The 15082-nt window shown below is 41.2% G+C and overlaps 1 long non-coding RNA gene across 1 annotated transcript; it reads right to left on the reverse strand.

Moving 5' to 3' along the window:
• Positions 1 to 1594: 1594 nt before the first annotated feature.
• Positions 1595 to 4788, reverse strand: LOC134066217 (uncharacterized). The gene is made up of 4 exons (XR_009936391.1): positions 4769 to 4788; positions 4546 to 4627; positions 4124 to 4198; positions 1595 to 1990 (listed from the first exon to the last, which is right to left on the reverse strand). It is a non-coding gene; the product is annotated as an uncharacterized LOC134066217 (long non-coding RNA).
• Between the last annotated feature and the right edge of the window lie 10294 nt (positions 4789 to 15082).

Below are 15082 nucleotides of genomic sequence, written 5' to 3' on the forward strand. Positions count from 1 at the left end.
AGCCATTTTAAAGTCTGGGTTTATCAGAAAAGAATGACGGACGGCTGAGGACGAATGCGGTTTGTCCTTCTGTTCATTCTATTCAGGGGCGTGTCCCTTCCCTCTTGATTTGGGAAGTAGACATTTCTTTCACTGAGACAAAAAAGGTAGATTTGGGATTCAAATGCTACAGAAATCTCCTTTGCACACCACAGATACCTAGCCTACTCAATTCTAGCCAGAATTTGTCTTTTTCATGTATTTATGTATTTATTTATTTATTTCTGCACTCAATTAGACCTAAACAAGGCAAGCTTCAAAATAGCTTAACATGAGCCTGGCAAAATCTAAGACCACAAAATAGCCTACATAGCAGGGTGTAAGCTATACGGAAAAACAAATATTTCAAACATATGTCACAATGCAAAAATTATGTTTTCCTTTGATTTCATGCAGAAGTGAAGTCGGTTTTCCCACGTATTCACTGGCCATAAACATTTCGTTTTTGTTCAAAAAGGCCAAACTGAAGTGATAGAGGAGGCACTATTGCTCATCTGTCCATCATCATACAAACCCCAATTTGATTGGTTCGAACAGCTCCGTAGTTGATCCACAACGGAACAATTCCAGATCAAACATCTCGATGTCATCTGTACGCCAACAGAGTCCCAAGATACGGCAGATTAAGTACCAACATTTGGGATCAAATTTAACAATTCACTGAAGTTGTAGTAAAATAGTAAACTTTTACCTGTTATCAGTTGTAAAAGTATGTTCCCACAGATGTGAAATGTATTACATTTGTGGAGGGTTGTTACGTTTGTCAATGGAAACATCTGTATTTATCCTATATTTAACTGTATTTAAATTGCATTGTTCATTGTTATATTTACCAACAACCTTGTTGCAAGCAAGTTCACATCACACAGCAGAGAGAGGTAGATCCAGACATTTTTCTTCTCTGAATGACCCTGGGCATCAAAATCACACATTACCTTTGGCTGTGAGGCACGACTGACATGTTAAAAGGCACACACGCATGCAAAATACTGTTGCACTCAAAAAACACTCTTCAGAAAAGCCTTCATGTCAGCTCTAGACACTTTCACAATACCCCTAGTCTGACAGTGCTGAAACACAAATACACACAAACACACGCACTCCCAAACTGCAAAATGATGCAACTTTCTCAGATTTTTTTCATTCAGTTGGCTGCTGATGGCACTTAATGATACCACTGATGTTTTACTTTCACTGACAGAATGCTGACAGAGCGTCAAAGAAGAAGCCCTCAGAACACAAAGCTAAGACTGGTGGTGTAAACATGCATTTGGGCCTGCTATGATTTATTTGTGTGTGTGTGTGTGTGTGTGTGTGTGTGCGTGCGTGTGTATGTGTGTGCCCATACAGAAAAATAACATATTGACATATATGCAGCTTGAATATATTCCAGTATAAGGGCATCTATGTTAAATACATATATTTACATCTATGTTAAATACATATATTTACATCTATGTTAAATACATATATTTACATATATGTTAAATACATATATTTACATATATGTATCAATATATGTCAACATATAAGTACATGTTTGAAATTGGCCACTTTCTTATATTTTCTGCATATAATTAAATATATTTAAATATATTGCACTAAGAAGAATGATCACGTGACCCTTGATGAAAGTTGTGATCACATGACCTATATATTTCAGACTTATATTTCTCACATATATTCTGATATATTGTTCAAATATAGGGCATATTCTACTATGGTTTCATGTTTTCTGCATTTACAATTGTTTTCACTATAGTATTTACTTAAAATTAACCATAGTATCATTATAAAGAGGAAGAAACACACAACTCTTCTGTTTTCTTTTGTTGAATTTATTTAAAAATGGCCATTTTTGTTTTTGTACTGACATCACAGTTCTGCAAGTTTGGCATTAATTGCATGGCCCAGCAATCTTGAGGGAGTGCCTGAATCTCTTCTAGGTGGCCTATGGAAAAGACAGAACATATACAAATAGAACATGCAAAATATTAGTGACAACCACAGATGCTAAAGTACAGAATCACAATAATTGGAGAGAAATACAAAGCCAGTTGGAGAGAAAGACATACGTTATGTAAAATAAAATAAATTCATCCATTATAGTCTTTTTTCTATTATTTACTTACAGCAATACCTTTTTACATTTAAGTTTAGTTTGAATTTGTTATCAGCTCTATTGACAAATCTTGCAAGATAATTGGGGGCCAAGCAGCGAAGCTGCGAGGACCCCATTGTGTTTGTTAGTTTTCTTATTATTATTATAAACTATTATTATTCCTCTGTGCATTGAAACCAATGGCAGCCCATAGAACCGACAACGGGAAAGTTGTGAAATTTGGCGCACTGATTGGGAACAGTCTGAATATTCTTTACACCAAGTTTCATGTTGGCAGCTCGAACTCTCTAGCGCCACCAACAGGTCAAAGTTGGACTTGCTTTCACGTACGTAACTTTTGAACCCTTCGGCCAATTTTCAAAAACCAGATATCTGTGTAATCCTTGGACCAGCCCGAGTTCAACGCACCATGTGACGTCATTTTCCGCCATGATGGATTTTCCGCCATTTTGGATTTTATCAAAAACACTTAAAATGTATTGGAGGTCACAATTTTTCTCTGATTTTCACCAAATTTGACACAGAGCATCTTCAGACCATGACAAATACAGCTCGTGCTTTTTGTCTTCGGAACTTTTACCGTTGGCCCAAGACAGCCAATCGAAATTCGCGGCGAAGCCGCCAAACAGGAAGTGGGCTCATATTTCAGCAACCCTTGCACGCATCAACACCAAACTCAGTACATGGACTCAGGACCCCATCAGGAGGAGGCTCAAGAAATTTGGTGACCTTTGACCTCTAGGGGGAGCTGCAATTAGAAAAAAGGCATTTTGGCCTGCAGCTGTTGATGTGTTTGGAATTAAAACTTGCTACTGGTGCCTGGTTATACTGTTGGAGGTCCTTAGGCTGACCCAGCTCAATTTGTGACATCATCATATTTGATTCGGCAGCCATATTGGATTAAATCAGAATCCCTTAAACATTTCTACAGGTCACAAAATGTATCCGATCTGCACGAAACTTCACATAGATGATCTTCAGTCCGAGTCTAACATATTCCTTGCTTTTCGTAACGATATCTTAAACCGTTCGCCCGCAACAGCCAATCGAAATTGACGGCGAAGCCGCTGAACAGGAAGTGAGCTCGCTTCTCGGCCAATCTTGGGTTGTTTGACATCAAAATTCGTGTGACTGCTTAAAACTACATACCTGACGTAACAACATTCAGTTACCATGGCAACTCTAGCCTTTTTGTCCTGCCTGCTTGGCCCCCACATTGCTGCTTGCAGCTATATTTTAGTTTATCTTACAAAAGTGGTATTTCCACAAAACAAGAAACTTTTATTTGCAGGATTCGCCAATAGAAGTAGATTTTCACTTATAACAAGGTCAAATAAGTGTACATCAAGTGCAAAAATGTCTAAAGATGTATTGATATATGCACATAATAGATCAAATAAGCACGCAATTGGGAACAAAATGATTCATACCCCTGGAATTATTTATTTAATGTTGATTTTCCCTTAACCAATGTTTGTTCTGACTGAAAATGACATTGCCACATGCCAAAAGGTTGTAAGACCATGTGCTAGAAACATGGAACTTTTTTTTACATTTTGATGATAAATGGCATGTGGCAGTGTCATGTTCAGTCAGAACAAACATATTGGTCAAGAGGAAATCAACATTAAATCGATATTTGCCATGAGCAGTATCCAGGATCCATGACATAACTGCAAGTCAATAAGGCAAAATCATGAGGAAAATCTGCCTGTCTCTATGGGAATTTAACATAGGGGTGTCTTTAAAGGTTGGACTTTTCCTAAATTAAGGCATTGAGATCAATTTCCAAAAGATGATTTCAACTTCAACATGGGGGTCCAAACTTATGCATATGACTGTAGCCGATATGAATATGAATAATGTTCATAACTGTATATTCACTTAAGGTTATCTCACTTCAAAAAAATATTGCATAGAAATACAAAGTGAGTTGGAGAGAAAGACATACAACAAACTCACCCATTATGGCCTTAACCCTTTAAGGGTCCAGGAACTCCTTTTGCTCCCCCGTCTGCAACTCTTAAGACTTGCCCCCTGAAAAAATTGCACAATCAATTAGATCCTCAAATAGTTTACTACTGAAAAGATCTATGATGGTGAGGTGAAAATGTGAAGCAGTCCACACAGATAGCCTAACATTTTTAAATGAGACAACACAACTAACTCATACACAGGAGAGACATAGAGAATTACACAGATAAAGCATTCAGTATCGTTCTGAATCAACTGTAACAATCTTAATGCACAAGCAGGCCAGGTAACAGTGTACAATAGTCCAGCTTGGAAATAACCATAATCTGTACAATAAGCTGTGTGGAATCTTGTGTCAGATAAGGTCTGATCTTCCTAATGTTGTAAAGGATAAAAACACAAACACTTACACCAGGTTGAGAGCAGCAGCCATAGTAGCAGGTAGTGCCATCAGGACAGACTGATTTTGCTCTGGACAGTTCATAGAGCCCACTACAAAGTCATAACAAACAGACACATGAAAGGAAGGGTTAAACTAAACATTTACAAACACAAATATATGCACACATACCAATGCTATATGCAATTATGTGTGTGTGTGTGTGTGTGTGTCTACCTGGTGAGTGAACTCACTTGCAGGCTTGTAATGGGCTTCGGAAGTGACAATATTCCAGAATAAACCCAGCGGTCTCAGGGCAGCAGTCCTCCACACAACACACCGCCTGCAAACAGAAGGAACAGAAGGAGGCTAAAATTAATAAGTTGCAAACACAGAGATCTATAGTTCCTGAAATCAGGGGGTGAGATAACGTATAGCAACACTATGTATAGTATGCATCAACACTACATGTATTACCTTTAAATAATGTTAACTACCCATGTCCCATGGAAGTTTGCAACGTAACTCTATTAAGTAACGTTAACAACTTTCATACTTCAGCCTGCATGGTAATAGCCACTTTAAATGTACTGTTGGCTAAGCTACTTGCGCCTGATATTTAATTCAAACTAAAGCTGTACATTCATAAAGACATCTCTGACTGAATTATTGCTAGATATATTAACTACCATTCCAGATATTCCTCATAATGAAGTTGGTTACTGTAAACGTTAACATTAACAGCTAACATCGCTAACGTTAGTGATGTTAGCTCGCTAGCTATATGCTAACTAATTATGATTCTAATCTAACACTATCAAATCATAATCACTTTGGTTGAGATTTCATTATGAAAACAATACATTTCTAATAGATTCCCGTTTTCAATTGGCATACGAAAGTACTGTAATTCTTACCTTGAATATGATGATGACGGCAGAGTTTGTTCAGCTTACATACAGCAAGCTTCATGACAGAAAAGTGACAGTTGAAGTGTGACTTGTGGCTGGAGTTGAAAAGTCAGTTGGGGTGGGGGATGGGAATTTCTGTGTGTGCGCATGCACTTTTAAAAAATCTATTCAGTGAATATATTCAGCACATAGACTTACATGTAAGATATTCACATATATGTTAGTGCTGGGTTCCGCATATACTTGCATCTATTCAGTGAATATATTCAGCACATAGACTTTCATGTAAGATATCCACATATATGTTACAGTGCTTGGTTCCACATATACTTGCATATATACATATTGGTACTATATATGTATTCAATATATTTTAGCCATCTATTTAAACATATGCTGGATGCAGCTGCATATATGTGCATATATTTTTTCCATGGATTTTTCTGTATGGGTGTGTGTGTGTACGTGTGCGCGTGTGTATGTGTGTGTGTGTGTGTCTGTGTGCATGTCTGTGTGTCTGTGTGTGTGTGTGTGTGTCTGTGTGTGTGTGTGTATGCGCGCGCGCAAGCACACACGTGTGTGTTTGACGTGTCATACAGCAGAATTAATAAACTGTATGGATTACATGGAGTCTGTGGATCTCTCCCGCTCCACTTGAGATAAATTGGATGACAGCATCGTCATCGTCGCCTTCATCTCATCTCCCTTCATTTGCCTGTAAATCCTGACCTCCTGGTGACTCCCCTGTTTACTGCCACTGGGGTGCTGAAAGAAAGACAGCAAGGACTGGAGGGGGGGAGGAGAGGAAAATAGAGGGATGCAAAAGAAAAGAAAGGGAGACAGAGTAGAAGGTTTTCTTCTGTCAAAGGACAGCAATCGGTCGTGGGAGGGAAAATAAACAACATCTCCTTCTCGTTCCGATAGCCGAGGTGACCATCTCGCGGCGTCTGAGACTTAATGTCATCGGACACGTGTGGCCTATCGGGCCCTGGGCCGGCCACTAGAGCATAAAGCTGCCCCAGTGACATTAGCGTGATTGGCAAGGGCAGGAGGAGAAGAGAGGAGAGGAGAGGAGAGGAGAGAGATCCCCGGTCTCCACATTGTAAAATGACCTGCGATTAATTATGCATACGGTGCGAGAATCTTTTTTAGATGAGCCAAGGCCCGTCCCTATCCCAGCGCACTACTCAATATGTCATTATGAGAGTAGGGTACAGAGGGAGCTCTCCAAGAGGGAAACAGAGGCAAACACAAATAGAGAGAATGTGTGTGAGAGAGAGAGAGAGAGAGAGAGAGAGAGAGAGAGAGAGAGAGAGAGAGAGAGAGAGAGAGAAGGAGAGAGAGAGGGGGGAATATGGTAAGAGAGAGAGATGGGTGGAGTGAGTGAGAGAGAGAGAGAGAGAGAGAGAGAGAGAGAGAGAGAGAGAGAGAGAGAGAGAGAGAGAAAGGTACAGTCACGGTTTTTCCCTCTCCATCACTTTGAGAGTGTACAGTGTATTTTTTTTCAACAGTATATCAGGATGTGGAGGACTTTTGCCAGATTGGATGTCAACATGCCTCAGGCAGAGCCTTCCATTCCCCCCTTTCTTATTCTCTCCCCCTCCTCCTCTCTCCTTCCCACCATCCGCCCTGCTCCTCTGTTTGTCACCAGCCTCCTCTGGAAAGGAGTGCACGCCATGGTGATAATCAGACAGCCGGAAGCACAAGTTTAATCACAAGGACCTGTGAAAGACAACTGCATTGGAGAAGCCTGGCTTAGATGAGAGTCTTCTGTGGGAGTGTGTGTGTGTGTGTGTGTGTGTGTGTGTGTGTGTGTGTGTGTGTGTGTGTGTGTGTGTGTGTGTGAGTGCGTGCGTGCGTGCGTGCGTGTGTGCGTGCGTGCGAGTGAATGAGTGTGAAAGAGAGAGAGAGAGAGAGAGAGAGAGAGAGAGAGAGAGAGAGAGAGAGAGAGAGAGAGAGAGAGAGAGAGAGAGAGAGAGAGATGGAAACAGGCAGCAAAAGAGGATGGACAGTAGAAATAACTCAAATTGTATGAAGCTGAGTTTTAGGACATAAAAAGGTAAAATAAATGCAGCCGTTCACTGATAAAATATTACTAGGTGCTGATCTTTGAAGTGCGCTGATCCAAAGACCCATACCTTAGTGTGTGTTTGTGTGTGTGTGTGTGTGTGTGTGTGTGTGTGTGTGTGTGTTCAGATCCAAAAAGCCATACCTTAGGCTCGGGGCCTCCTGTGGAGTTCTCAGAATGATCTGCACAGTCCAGTGCAATCATGCAGCCTGTCAGAAGCACATGAAGATCTAATAGGGAAAAAGGGACTGAGAGAAAAAGTCTTTGTGAGAGAGAGAGAGAGAGAGTTATAGAGGAGGAGAGACAGAAGGAGAAAGAGAGAGAGAGAGAGAGAGAGAGAGAGAGAGAGAGAGAGAGAGAGAGAGAGAGAGAGTTAGAGGGAAAGGAAAATGTAAATTTGACCTTTCACTATTTTTTTTTCTCAGTGTAATCTCAGGTCAGTCCTTTATCTCGTGTAACATTTATTTGCATTCAGTAATGACCTTCCTATCCGACGCCGGCCGAATTCTGATCAGCGGCATGCTTGAGGAGCTGTCAGAAGTAATCTAAATACACTTCGGCCGGATAAGAGCACATCCACTGCAGACGCCATCCCAAAGTCCTAATGAGTCAGGAGATTCCTCTCTTCATGTGTGTGTGTGTGTGTGTGTGTGTGTGTGTGTGTGTGTGTGTGTTGGAGGATGCGTGTTCAATTACGTGGCCCTACACCCATTACAATGAGATACCTCCCTCTGGCCTGAAGAGTGTATTCTAGGCGGTCACAGGACGTAAAGGTTGCTGAATGACTATAGCTTTCCTAGCATGGCTAAATTCATGGGGAGCTCTTGATTAGATAACAATCCGAAAACCTGATGGCAGATGCATCTTGATCACCTTCACGTGCTCTTGCTCCTAGAGTTCGAGTTTCGAGGCAATTTGCCTTTTACTTATTTCTTTATTTGTGCTCTTGCCCGGCTTCTCCTGCCGTTAGCACACATATCAACCAATTATAAAAACCAATTAATTCTGAAATGTGTGCGACAGTTATATGTTGAAGACCTCCTCTTGCACTCTGCTCGTAGCTAAGGTAAATTGACAGTTAATTGAATCTTATTGAGAGGCTGTATCTCATCTCCCTCCCGCTCGTAACCACAGAAACCTCACGCCCATCACTCTTTCCGTGCAGATGATTGTTTCCATGGTGAAAAGAGACAGACTGGCATGGCTATGCCAGCATCCCCAAAACACAAGATATCTCTCAACCTTTACTCCATCCCTCCTGCTCTCTTTCTCTCTGTGTCCATCCGTTTTCCTCACAAACACGCTTGTCCCTCCAGCACAACTTAAGATTTTAATTAAGTTTAGCTGCACATGCTAACTGCCATGACAAGTGCAAGGAAGGACTCGTGGCTCTGTTTTTATTTATTTATTTTACAAATGTTTTCAGAAATGTGAACTCTCAATGGTGCACCATGAGGTGACGCTGGTAGTTAAATCCGAGTTACTCCAGAGTGACTTCACAGAGCACCCTGGGGTGATAGGGTGCAAGACAAACGCATGGATAGACGTCTAAAGATGGTGCCATACAATCTCATACAGCACTGCAAAATGAACAAAGCACAATTCGAGTTCAGATGCAAAATCCTCTAAACGCCGCCTCGGTCAAAAATGAGATACTGATGGTGAGTGAATGCTCTCCATACACGCTTTCAAACCCACTAAACACCACTTTCTTGCTGGTCTGAAATGTCGTGTTGAAGGCAAAAACTTAAATAGGAGCCTGATAAAAAGAGTTTAGTTAACAGATTATGAGTTAGTTAAGAGATTTGACCTCTGAAATAATTTAGCATCCAAACAGATTTCACACATTCATCATTCTCTGGCTGTCCATGTCTGCTGTTTTAATTTGCGACACACAGCCCTACCCAGCATGGCAGTTGGCAAATGCCAAACTCGATACGTGGAGTGTCAGTGGCACGTCTGTGTGACATTCCCTGGAGGATGGCACTTCACTCACCCACCCACCCACCTCCCTCCACCCTCCACGCAACTGGGGACACTGATGCCAGAGGACGGACACAATGAGGAGAGATGCCCCCCTCCCATCCCCCCCCCACCCCCCTATACCCACTTCACTTTTCTTTCCCCATTTTTTTTTTTCTCCTGGCGTCTGTCCCCACCAAATGATGACGGACGTCTGTCATGCTGCCCTGGCTTTCCTTAACTGATCGTTAGTGGGCAGGTGAGATCACTCTCCCAGGGAATTGTGGGTAATGAGACAGACTCGTGAGGGTACTGCCTGAGCTGAATACTGATAGGTCCAGATTTGGATTCACCTGGCACACATCCCTTGAGCCTCTTTCTCCAAAACACTCCTCACGTATTATGCGCTTGCTTGTAAAATAACTTTAAGAAAAGCTTTTTGATTTATTATGAATCAGTACCCAGTCATCCATATTCTCAGTACACATTTGATCTGAGTAGTTTTCAATTAAGAATGCAATACGCAATCCCATTTAAAATCTATTCGAGTATTATGCTTGTTAGATACATTTGGACCTTATATGCAGCTTCATAAATCTCATGAGATTCTCAGGAGAATCTTATTTATTTAGCTATTTATTTATTTTAAATGGTATGGACACTGGAGATGGAACACTATCTGCAAGTTAATCTCTCACTTAGTACATTCTACAGAGGCAGTAAAATCTCACAGTTATGACCCAAACCCAGACATTAGTTGCCTTTTCTTTAAATACTCCAAACACACCGTCATCCCTGACAAGACAGTGATAGGAGCTCACAGAGCAAGAAAAGGTTGGCACACGGAAATGTCATACGTTTGTGAGATATATTTTTACGCGACACCCTGTCTAAAATGTGTTTCCTATTCATAGGCCTTCCTTATTAGGTTGACAGAAGGTCCTCTCTTTAAGTGGCTGATTTGAGCTTTGAGGGGCGAAAGGTCGTTTTGTTGGATCGTGTTCAATTTGAATGCACTTTACTCTTTCCAAAAATAATCTCCCTTTCCGAAGTTTCATGTCCTCAAGCAGATGAGGAGGACTATCAGCAGGTACTGTCATTTCCCCACTTCTTCTCATGTCCTCTGACAGGGTATCATTTATTTGTTTATATATTTATGTATTTATTATTTATTTATTCATGTAGAAACTTATTTACCTCTGCTTTTTTCATTTTTTTCCCTCTTACATTTGTTTATTTATCTAAGGGTGTACTTGTTCCAGACCAATTATGTTGGAATACAAAATGAGAAGGTTCATCAGACAGATCAGCAAACAATCCCCCGCCATGAACATAGAAATAGGAAACTAACTGTTGGTGGGTTGCGTACAAGACATTAATTCTTAAGTATAAATGTCAATACTATCCACTGGGCATATTACAGGTTTGAAAAGTCTGGCCTTGGTATAGCAGAACAATACTTTTAAAACGTACACCCACATAAGGTATGGAGAGACTGAAGAAGAAAAAGAAGAAGAAGAAGAAGAAGAAAAAGTGGAAGAACAACAACAACCAAAACAACAACAACAACAACAGCAACAACAATTCATCAGATGACTAATGGATGTGTGCTTTCCCTGGAGTCAAACCCCTTTATTTAGAAATTAATTCGTGGAAGTCTGGTTTTGCTTCAAAACTCCCTTCTTTCTGAAGAGACGCAATGGAATGATGTGTTTCCCCTATCCCAAATTCTACCGCTGTCAGAATAAGAAGGATATGTCCAATAATATATGTGTTTTTGGTAGCTTTCATATATATGGTAATAAAGATTTTGGGCCTAGTCAGAGGCTGAGTTGCTCGGCCTTGAGATGAATACATTTTCAGGTGGCTAATATTCTGCATGCAATTTCAGTACCAGGCAGTCTTATTTAAAGTGGCCTCTACTGAAAAAAAAAAAAAAAAAAAAAAAACATTTTTGGATTTCGGTGCATTTTTGTACACACGCGCAGATTTACACACTCAGATATTTATATCCACATCGATATGCACCCCCACTGCACCATCACACACAAACAAACAGACAAGTGAAGGTACTCTCCATCTTAGGCACGCACATCCGCACATACTGTATGCACACACACACACACACACACACACACACACACACACACACACACACACACACACACACACACACACACACACACACACACGTGTGCACGCACACACACAGACACACACACAGCCATACACACAAACAGACAAGTGGAGGTACTCTACTTCTTAGGCACGCACACACGCACGTATGCACACACACACACACACACACGAACACACACACAGCCATACACAAATAACCGGCAAGTGGAGGTACTCTCCTTCTTAGGTAAACCTGATGCTTCCCCGAAGTTTAAATTGAATCCTCCTTGGGCCAACACGGCACTGATGCATGTGTTCCCATCTCCAACACTTACATCTTCGTCCTGCCGGGTGATGGATTATACCCCTGGTCACCCTCATCTCCACCCACAACCACACACACACACACACACACACCCACCAGCCTCCTCCACCCACCGTAGCCTCTCACCCGATTGGGCGAAAATCAAAGTCCACGTTTCCAAATAACACAAATGTCATCCAGGCGGGTAAAAATAGCTCCCTGTCAGTCGACACGTGCCCTGGGCTGAGGTGGGGACCGATGATGTGGGCACAATTCTCTGTTTGTTTTGGATCTGTCTCGCTCTCTCTCTCGCTCTCTCTCTCTCTCTCTCTCTCTCTCTCTCTCTCTGTGTTTCTGTCTACATTCTTTCTTTCTTTCTCTCTCTCTCACGCTTTCTCTGCTTTTGTATCTGTTGGTTTTGAGTTGTGATGTTTACAGCAAACTAGCATCTCCTTACTGAATGAATCGTAATGTTCAAACATAATTATTTTAGTTTTTGTTTATTTGAGTTTGGGTTGTGTATGCTAAGACAAAGATCAGAGTTTCTTGCCATACTCTCTCTCTCTCTCACACACACATACACACGCACGCACGCACACAACGCACACACACACACACACACACACACACACACTGTATCTTCAAATGCAACTGCATTTAACTATGGGTGGTTGTGACGGGGCGAGTCGCCACCGTCACGGCAGCGAGGCGCTGCCTACTATAAGACATTTAAAATGTGCTTTATTTTGTACATGTATGTCGAATTTGTGTGATTCTGTGCTTTAATGATTTATAGATTTGTTGATTATAGGCTTATGCCAAAGTTTAGAAGAATGATCTTCAGATGTCTAGATGTGTAGACTTTTTATTGGCTGTATTAGCTGGTGTCAACGGGTATTCTGAAACACCCCTGTGTTATGTATTGGTATGATCCAATTAGGAGTGCAATCAGGCCCTATTTAAGCCCATGCCTGTAGTTGCTTGGGGGGAACTTCCAAGAGAGTTGAATGTGAACAGACGTAAGTCTTAGAAAGCTCTGCTGTAAATTTGTGACTAGTTGCGTAGTCTTTTGTGATCTAACTTTGATATTGTTTTGACTAGTCTTATGTCTTAGTTTTCTTTGACTATCAAGTCATTTGTTTTCCCTTTCTTTAGCCAAAAGTATTTTATTTTTGGCAGAGACTATTTGCACCCGGGTGTAAATAATGAACATTACTATTTACACCCGGGTGCAAATAATCAACATTACTATTTACACCCGGGTGTAAATAGTGTAATAATCAACATTACTATTTACACCCGGGTGTAAATAGTGTAATAATCAACATTGCTATTTACACCCGGGTGTAAATAGTGTAATAATCAACAATACTATTTACACCCGATGTCTAACATCCATGTTCTCTGTCAATAGGCCTGTGTATTTACCAGCTCTACAGTAGGCTAGGCCTAATAGTTTTGAACAGTTTTTAGCTGTTTTGCCATGTCTGGGTTACTTGGAAGTGATTATACAAATATTAGGGTAATGAGTGGTCATGTGGTAGCTTCATCAAAGACAAGCTACTTTAAAGAGTTGTTTTCTGAGTTGTCTTCCAGGCAGCGCTGCCACTGTTGACTTAAAAACACTTAATCCTACTCCTAACCTTAACCCTAACCTTAACCTAACCTTAACCCTAACCTTAACCTAACCTTAAAGGCCCATTCATGCTCAACGTAAAATACGTGTACGGATACGTGTGGAGTGTTTCACACGTTCTTTCCGTTGATTTCGTCCGTACTTTGACATGAAATTGAGGAGCTTATGATTACGGATGAAACGGATGAAACGTTGCAATACCGAACACTACCACAGGAATATCACACGAAAAAGTGGGGGCGCTATGCATTCACACGTAAAATACGGACGGAGGTATGAATACACCACCGGATAGAACGTGCGTACAAAATACGGACGTAAATTGCCATACGTTGACCATGAATGGGCCTTAACCCTAACCTTAACCTTAACCCACGCCTAAGCGCCTTCCAGGCAGCGTTGGGGGCTCAAAGTCAAAACACAACCTTTCTTTTTTTTAAAGTATTTTTTTTTTGGCCTTTTTGCCTTTATTGTTACAGGACAGTGAAGAGTAGACAGGAAACAAGTGGGAGAGAGGGATGGGGTGGGATCGGGACATGACCGCAGGCCGGATTCGAACCTGGGTCCCCGTGGGCACTCAGACCCGTACATGGTATGGGCGCTGTAGCCTGCTGCGCCACAGCACCCCCCAAAACACAACCTTTCTAACAACTACTGAAGCCTACTTCTACTTAACTCTACTCATAACTGAAATAAAACCAGTAAATCTTTGGCAGGTTCAAAAAGCACAAACTCTTATTTGCCGCGAGGTAACGTCATCTAAGAAAAAAGAAGTCATGGTGCGTAGCAGCTACTTTGGCAGGCAAAAAAAAAAAAAAATCATCTGAAGTTCGAACCTAGCACCTCGAGCATGGTAACACAGTCACTTTACCGCTGTACTACGCCCCGTTGAAGAGGAGGGGGAGAATACTAATTATTGACTCACTTGTTGGGGTTGCTAGGTAACGGTAAACAAAACAAAAAGATCGTGTTTCTTGATTGTGCTTGCAAACGGACGGCTTTACCCGTTAACTGAATAAAGTTTGTGGAAATTTAGCACCACTTTCCCATCTCAAATATAGTTTTAATAATCCTAACTTGTTAGATTTAGGTAGGCCATCTCCTGCCAAGATGGTCCCGCTATGTTGGATAGCACGCATTTCCGGTTTGGGTGCAAATAAGAAAATGCCTCCATTCCACTATTTACACCCGGGTGCAAATAATCACTCCGTTTATTTTTCTTCTTTTCACCATTCTAAACGGATGCCTTTGCTGGCCTTACTTGGGAAACCAATAAATCCCATCTTAAACCTTATTTTGAGTGCTATTCCTTCCCAACTGCCCGACACATCTACCTTTTAACAGTGGTTTAAATATTTAGCTCGAGGGCATAATAGGTTGATGAGGACAGGGAAAAGAAAAGCATGAATTCCTTGTCAGTCTATTAAAACTAGCGCTTCATGAAATCTACTGCAATGTATGACATGCAGAAATGTTAGAAAACGTGTGACAAGTGAACTTATAAAATATAATATAATATTGTAAATAAACTAGATGCACCGCATAGCGGTACACAATATGACCGCCGCT

Source organism: Sardina pilchardus, chromosome 19 (assembly GCF_963854185.1).
Source record: "Sardina pilchardus chromosome 19, fSarPil1.1, whole genome shotgun sequence".
NCBI lineage: Eukaryota > Metazoa > Chordata > Actinopteri > Clupeiformes > Clupeidae > Sardina > Sardina pilchardus.